We start from the raw sequence: 8,212 nt of genomic DNA, 5'->3' as shown, positions 1-8,212 counted from the left end.
AGCGCCATCAGGTGCTGAGATATGGTATTGCACCCCCAGTTGTTTTGCAGTTAGAGGTTTGAAATTTGGTGTCTATACTAATTAGAGGACGCCCAGTCGATTGCACGTGGTTTCATCGCTCTAGCTTCTCCAGGGGCCGAGATATGGTACTGCACCCTTACTTGAGTTTCGCAGTGCTAGGGTTGAGATTCGCTGTTAGGGGAATGAAACGTCCAAGGTCCAGACCTGAGGTCTGAACCTGGTTGTGCACGGTCCATCCGTCCACTGACCACTATCCCGGACACCACCTCTCGACTTCCAGGGGCCCAAAAATATCTCTCTGTTGACGCAAAAAATCCCAAAATGGGGTTAGAGAACTCAGGGCTCTTTCCCTTAGGTCTGCACAGCAACTGTGGCTGGTAAGTTTAGTGTGTGTGGTGTAGTTCACGTTTCCCCAAAGAAAAAAACGGTGTACGTCACTTCATCGGTGTAGATGAAGGAAATAAATTTAGTTTGACTCTCTCGTCTTTTAGATACACTTCAATAAATTCAGTTTGACTCTCTCGTCTTTTAGATACACTTCAATAAATTCAGTTTGACTCTCTCGTCTTTTAGATACACTTTATTTGACTCTCTTCTCATATATGTGGCTCTCTACATCACCCAGTCTCATGATGGAGGCCCAAAATCCTGTGTCCAAGGCCTATCGCGACGTTTCGGATTTTCTGATCCTTCCTCAGGCAAGCGTTGGACACAAATGGCTGGAATTCTCTACAGCAGCCATGTATTTATGTTTTTTTCTGAGTGGGCGTGTTCCCCACTCACACCAAACCACTTATTTTTCAAAAATAAAAACGAATTGTTTTAACTGTCTCAGTTATGTGTTTTTACTATTTTTGCATCCCCACAAAAAATTCCGGGGCCCCCGGTCACCAAAGAGGGGCCCAGAGAAAGCTCAGAGACGAAGGCACTGGCTGGTTAGAGGAATGAAACGTCCAAGGTCCAGACCTGAGGTCTGAACCTGGTTGTGCACGGTCCATCCGTCCACTGACCACTATCCCGGACACCACCTCTCGACTTCCAGGGGCCCAAAAATATCTCTCTGTTGACGCAAAAAATCCCAAAATGGGGTTAGAGAACTCAGGGCTCTTTCCCTTAGGTCTGCACAGCAACTGTGGCTGGTAAGTTAGGGTTAGGTTAGGAACGAATGAGATCCAGAAGCTGAAACATAGTTCAACGTCGGTAAATGCACTGTCCTTCTTATACTCCTGATGGCCACCTGTTTTCACCGTTCGAGCAGAGCCCCACAGCCCAGGCCCACAACACCCCCCCAAATAAAATGAGACTTTAAATTAATATGCTATTATAATCATTATTTATATTATAAAAAATAATTTTGTAGGTTTCAACCATTAGTGGTAGAATGGGTAGGTTTTAGGTGTAGTGTGGTTCTGCTGGTTAGGTTTAGGTGCGGTGTGGTTGTCCTGGTTAGGGTTAGTTAGGTTAGAGTTAGATGAAGAGTTAGGGTTAGGGTTAGATTTGGTTAGGGTTAGGTTAGATTAGGTTAGGTTAGGTTAGGTATATAGATAAAAACGAGTTTCACCCTCATTAATTCCACCAGAGTTAGAGTTAGGGTTAGAGTTAGGTTAGAGTTAGGTTAGGGTTAGAATTAGAAAAAATCCAAGAGCTGAAGCACAGTCCAGCTCTGGTAATGCGCAGTCCTTCAATACTCCTTCTGGCCGCTCTCCCGACTCAGCCGAGGCCTGCCCCCACGGCCTAGGCCCATCGCTGCACCACCAATATATTTGGTCTTTTTATCGTTGAACCACAGAGGTTAGGGTTAGAGTTAGGGTTAGAGTTAGGGTTAGGTTAGGGGAATGAAACGTCCAAGGTTCAAACCTAAGGTCTGAACCTGGTTGTGCTCGGTCCATTCGTCCGCTGACCACTAAACGCCGACCCAAGCCAGGCCAAGCCCACAGACACGCACCCCCCCTCCATTCCTACTTCCGGTTTTTAGTATGACCTCTTTTTTTTAAGAAAACATATGTGTTCGTTTAGTAAATTATTAATTAGATGAATAAATAAAGTATGTATATACCCGAGGTACCCGGTGGAGAGTTAAATGAATCCGGAGAAATCTGCTAATGGTTCAGAGTAAATACGGAGTTTAGAAAACTTATGTCAGGGCTAAGAGTAGTCCAGGGTTAGAGTGGTTAGGTTAAGGGCCGTGATGTCACCGTGGTTACTGTTGGGTAAGTTTAGGGACAGGGCGGGTATAGCCACAGGGGTTACTAACGGGTAGGTTTAGGGCCAGGGTGGGTATAGCCATAGGGGTTACTAACGGTTAAGTTTAGGGTTAGAGTTAGGGTTAGAGTTAGGGTTAGAGTTAGGTTAGGGTTAGGGTTAGGGTTAGAGGAATGAAACGTCCAAGGTTCAAACCTAAGGTCTGAACCTGGTTGTGCTCGGTCCATTCGTCCGCTGACCACTAAACGCCGACCCAAGCCAGGCCAAGCCCACAGACACGCACCCCCCCTCCATTCCTACTTCCGGTTTTTAGTATGACCTCTTTTTTTTAAGAAAACATATGTGTTCGTTTAGTAAATTATTAATTAGATGAATAAATAAAGTATGTATATACCCGAGGTACCCGGTGGAGAGTTAAATGAATCCGGAGAAATCTGCTAATGGTTCAGAGTAAATACGGAGTTTAGAAAACTTATGTCAGGGCTAAGAGTAGTCCAGGGTTAGAGTGGTTAGGTTAAGGGCCGTGATGTCACCGTGGTTACTGTTGGGTAAGTTTAGGGACAGGGCGGGTATAGCCACAGGGGTTACTAACGGGTAGGTTTAGGGCCAGGGTGGGTATAGCCATAGGGGTTACTAACGGTTAAGTTTAGGGTTGTGGTGTGTTTGACCATAGAAAAGAGGTGTGCAAGTCTAAAAAAAGAATCAAAAGGGTAGCAAAATAAAGAGTAGAAAGATAGAAGAAATAAATCTCAGAATTACGTCTCATTCAGTCCCCTCGGGTGCAGGGTATCCAAACGTTTAATCCATCTACTCTCGGCTCTCAGGCGTTCTTTCAGAGACCATAGTGGATTAGTTTGGAGCCCTGTGATTCGGAGGGAGTCGAGGCCATGAGCCAAGAAATGTTTAACTAGGAGCCTACGTTTTTCTATTTTGTGTACTATATTGTGTGCGTGTTGGTATGCTCTCACTCTCAGTTCATTCTTGGTCTGGCCGACATACTGCTTTCGACATTTGAGACAGTATATGAGATAAATACAATTTACACTCTCATGTGACAGAGAACGAGACAACTTGAAAACCTGGCCATTAAATCTGTTCTTGACCCATCTCGATGGGATGAAATATTTGCACTTGCCTATTCGGCCTTTAGGTGAAGGAGTCAGAAGTTTACTCTGTACTAAAACATCTAAGATATTTTTGTTTCTCCTATAGGCCGCGATAGGTTTATGGTGTTGTAGAAAATTTGTGGAAGTCAAGAACCGTGTAAAATTAGATTTAATGGCCTGGTTGAGCTGTGTACTGAAACACGAAAAATGTGTCACCAAAGGTATAATTTTATTTCTGTTTGTCGTGTCCGGGGCAGGCAGAGATTTAGGTGTGTCAAAAGATTTAAGTGTATTTCTCAAGAAGGAGCGTGAGTATCCGCGTTGTCTCAAGGCCTTGAAAAGAGTGTTCGTTGCTGTAAAGAAAAATTTCTGTTCTGTGCAAATGCGTTTAAATCTGAGTAATTGTGACTTCACAATCCCCCTGTAAGTGTGTTTAGGGTGGAAACTGTGTTTATGTAAGAGTGAGTGTGTATCCGTCTCTTTAAAGTATACTCTGAAGTCCAGCTTTCCTGTAGATAGGAAGTTGGAGCCCTTATAGGACACGACGTCCAGAAAATTGACCTCAGAATCATTGACTGTGAATTTGATCTTTATTGAGGCTTGGTGTGTATTCAGATGTTCAGTAAAAGTGACAAAATCAGCCATCGAGTGAGTCCAGACACCCCAGATGTCGTCAAGAAACCTATAATAGGCAAATGGTCTTTTCTCTGCTGAGGCTAAAGCAGACTCTTCCCAGTCCGCCATAAATATATTGGCGTACGAGGGGGCAAACTTTTTGCCCATTGCAGTGCCTTTTATTTGTAAATAAAATTTGGAGTCGAATTCGAAATCGTTTTTAGTTAAGTTAATCTCAAGCAGTTTTAAAATGTAATCATCAGGTCTTTTAGAATCAGGAAATTTTTTCATGAACTTTTTGACTGCCTCAAGGCCAACTTCTGTCTCAATGTTAGTATATAAACTGTCGATATCAATTGTAAAAAGAATGGCGCCTGGAGGAATTTTTAATCTGCCAATTTTGGAAATAAAATCATACGTGTCTTTTAGATAACTAGGGTGTCTGATAGAAAGAGGGTTAAGAAAGTGCTCTAGATACTCAGCAATATAGTACGTTTCACTGTTACAATCAGAGACGATAGGTCTTCCTGGAGGTATCTGAAAGGGGATACTCCAACTCTTGGGTTCCTTGTGTATTTTTGGTAATAAATAAAATCTTCTAGGCCTAGGTGGGCCGTCACCTATTAAATATTCCTTCTGAGCCCCATTAATGATTTTCTTCGAGCACATTTCTTCTAAAAGTTCTCTGACTTCATCGATGGTGTTTGTATATATCGGTTCTTCAAGAGCCCGATAGTGATCACTCACAGCTAGTTGTCTCTTAGCTTCATAAATATACTGATCTCTGTCTAGAATCACTGTAGAGTTACCTTTATCCGCCGGTTTTATGACGATATCTCTGTTCTTTTGTAAATCTAAAATAGCTTTCATCTCTCCCTTTGATAAGTTTCTGTTTTCTTTGATACCCCAATTGATGTGTTTGTATGCATATAAATCAGCTCTGATGATTTTTGATATTTCTTTGGGGAGGCTGGATAACACTGGCGACCAATCTGAGGCGTGAGTAAAAGGGAGTTTCTTTTTCGAGATATTCTTCCCTTCAAAAAAGGTTTCTAGTTTCAGTCTGCGATGATACGTTTGAAGATCTTTTAACAATTCTATTCTTTGTGTCTTAAAACCGTGCGGAGTAGGAATAAAAGAGAGTCCTTTCGTCAGTACTGAGGTTTGTTCTTCACTGAGAACCAGCGACTGCGAAAGGTTTATAATGAGTTTGTTGGGGCCACCTATTGGGCTTGTGCTGGACGGCAGTTTAACGCTGTCATCCAAAGTTCAAGGATGGCCCTCGCTGTCGCTGGTTTCCAGTGGACACCGTCACCCTCAACGTGAAAGAGTGCTGACGGAAGTGCAGGTATGGAATTCAAGTGATTCTTTATATGAGTGTTCAAGTGCTCTAGTATACCCTGTTCCCCGTGGGGGAGGGTCCTCGAAAAGTTGATGAGAGGGAATAGAATCTCTGTCCCTGGCATTCTCTTCTTTATAATACTGTGCGCCTTCTGCAATTCAGTGGTGGCTGACATGCGGTATCTCTGTTGTCTGTTGTTAAGACCAAACGCAACAATCATTTTTTCCGGTACCGTCTCGAGCGTAGCTTTCTCAATCAGAGTGCCCGCGTGGTGAATCTTAGCCCCCGGGTAGCTTTCTACCTGCAGATCGGGGCAGTTGGACGCTGGGAACCTAGCTAAGTTTGAGTCACCGATTATAACAAATTTTTTGCTGATTTTAAGGTTCCAGTCTGTTAATTTACGCTTCGTATTGATGTGTCGGTTAGGTAAACTCCCTGGAGTCAAGGGTAGCATGGGGACTTTTGTCGTCACCCTCAGTGTTTGAGGTGTCGTGGGTGGTGGTGCCTTGCGCATGCTAGTAAATATGGGCGCAATTCTGGGCAATTCAGGTGATGAGTTTTCAGATGCTGTTTCCCGGTGTTCAGACTCCCCGATCTGTTGCGCTGCTTCATTTAAAAATTCATGTAAAAGTGCAGATGGCTCAGGATGTTGATCTGAGTGGTCAGAGAAGAGAAGGTCACTGGAGTGAGTCGATCCTGCCTTTTGAAAGGGACAAGGATATGAGTCCTCCTCCCCATCAGGAGCCAAAAGGGCCACAACGGGTTCCCCCAACCGCTGGGGGCCGACGAAACTCATCTGTCGGTCCACCCCAGCAGGAGCAGGAACCCGTGTGGGCTCCTCCAGAGGGGGCAGGGTGTCCCTGCAGTGCTTCTCTTTACGGGTTTTTTTAGTAGCTCTTTGTCCGAGAGGGGGGAGTTCTGGTGCCTGAATAGGCTGGGACTCCATCTCTCGTGTGTTGTCTACCTCTTGAGTCAGAAGGGGTTCAACCGCTTGTATGGGCTGGAGTGTTTCTTGAAGGCCCACCGTGGGGACTTCCTCATCAAGCGGCCAATCCCCCCTGACCAATAAACCCGGAGAAGTCTGAATTTCAACAGTACGCGATGTAGTCTTAGCACGAATCAGTGAGTCAGTGGTGATTACAGGCGGTGACGTTACTGTGGTACTTGCAACCTGTGTGGCAGTAGTGACAGGTACGTGTGTTACTTGTGGTAGTGAAACTGTGGTGTAAGCTGCCGGCGCGGTGGTAGCCACACCAGTGGCGGACGCGTGTCCGCCCCGTGTTACTACCTCCGCGTAGGTTGGTGCACATGCATTCTCAGTTCTGAGTGTAACCGAAGAGTGTGGCATTTCTGCCGTAATGAGAGCTTCCGCCTGCTCAATTGACTCTGGAGTGATTCGACTGTGAAAATTTCTATTAGCCCAGCCGGCAGCTATCTCAAATGCCTTTGGCCAATCATGGTGGTTGTTCTGTGTACGAACATTTTGTAGAGCTTCATCAATCAGAGTTTCGTAGTGTTTTTCTAGAATGAGTTGTGTGGTAAATGACCAGTTTTTCGCATTGCCCTCAAGCATTGTTCTGACCTGCTCCCCAGGGAACGCTGGTCTGACCGTGTTTGTGAGCAGCCGCGTGAGTCGCTGGAAAGTGATTGGTTGATTGTCGGTCACTTTAGTTGTTACCTTACTCAAATGATGTACCAATCTGATGATGTCATAAAAAGATTTAATCGTATTTTTTAGTGCCGGCTGGGCTGGTATGTATTCATTGTTGTGTGTGAACCTTTGAGGCCTTTCCTCGGCTCTGTCATTTTCTCGAGGAAAGTAGCGCGAAATTCTATCTCTTTTTCTCTTCTGTGAGGTGATTTGTCTGTCCACCGAGACGTCAGTGTCTCTGAAATTCTTCTCGTGATTAACAAAAGAAACTCTTTTGTCCTGTTGTCTATAGAAAGAGCGTGAGGGAAAATCATACATGGAACTCCTCCTTTGAAATTGTGTTTGAGGTCCTGAATGTTGGCGGACGAAGTGATTTTGTCGTCGAGGGGGAGAGTAATCCTCCTCAACGTAGTCTTCAAAAAATTCACGCTCAGCGTGTTCATCGTGTTCAACAAAGAGAGGAGTTCTGTTTTGTGGTTTTGCTTCACGTCTCTTTTTATTATTATTCTTTCTTCTACGCCCCTTTATTCTAATGGGAGGCCTGTTTGGGCCTGCAACCGTCTCATGGGGTACATAGTTACTGGGAAATCTATTTGGACTTCTAACCAGTCTAAAGTCTTCTTCATGGTATGCATCTGTGAATCTCTGAGAGGGCCCTGGCCTGGGTCCTCTGGCTGTATTTCTGAATTCCCAGATGTTCCGACCATTTCTGTGATCAAACATCTGAGAATTCCTGACTACATTTCTTCCCCTTTCTTTAGGAGTGAACTCTCTATCGTCTGCACGAAAACGGGCCTTTGTGTTTGGAGGAAAATAACGATTGTATGTTCTATTCAAAACTGGAGAACTGCTGGAGAGTCTGAGTCTGTTACGTGGAGTGCTTCTTTGTCTCACACGGCCTCTGAAGACATCCATCCTAACAGTGTCTTGTGTAATCCCAAAAATAAATCAGAAAAAAATATTTTGAGTAATGAAAAATAAAAAATACAAAGGAGAAAATGCCTATCGCGACGTTTCGGTATATATAATACCTTCCTCAGGCAGGCTTGTATAAAAATGTAAACAAAAAGAGAGATAAAAGGAAATATATCATATACATATACTACAAGATATTTTATAATATATGTATATAATATATGTTTTTTTGTGAATCTGTTTAAATAGTGTTCTTTTTGAAATTCGATATTATAGAGTGATCGTCGTATCTGCACATTCACCGAGTGACTTGTGAGCAAAAAGAGAAATAAAAAGAAATATATTATATATCTACACAAC

Source organism: Carassius gibelio, chromosome A11 (genome assembly GCF_023724105.1).
Source record: "Carassius gibelio isolate Cgi1373 ecotype wild population from Czech Republic chromosome A11, carGib1.2-hapl.c, whole genome shotgun sequence".
NCBI classification, from domain to species: domain Eukaryota; kingdom Metazoa; phylum Chordata; class Actinopteri; order Cypriniformes; family Cyprinidae; genus Carassius; species Carassius gibelio.
This window is presented reverse-complemented; position numbering follows the sequence as displayed.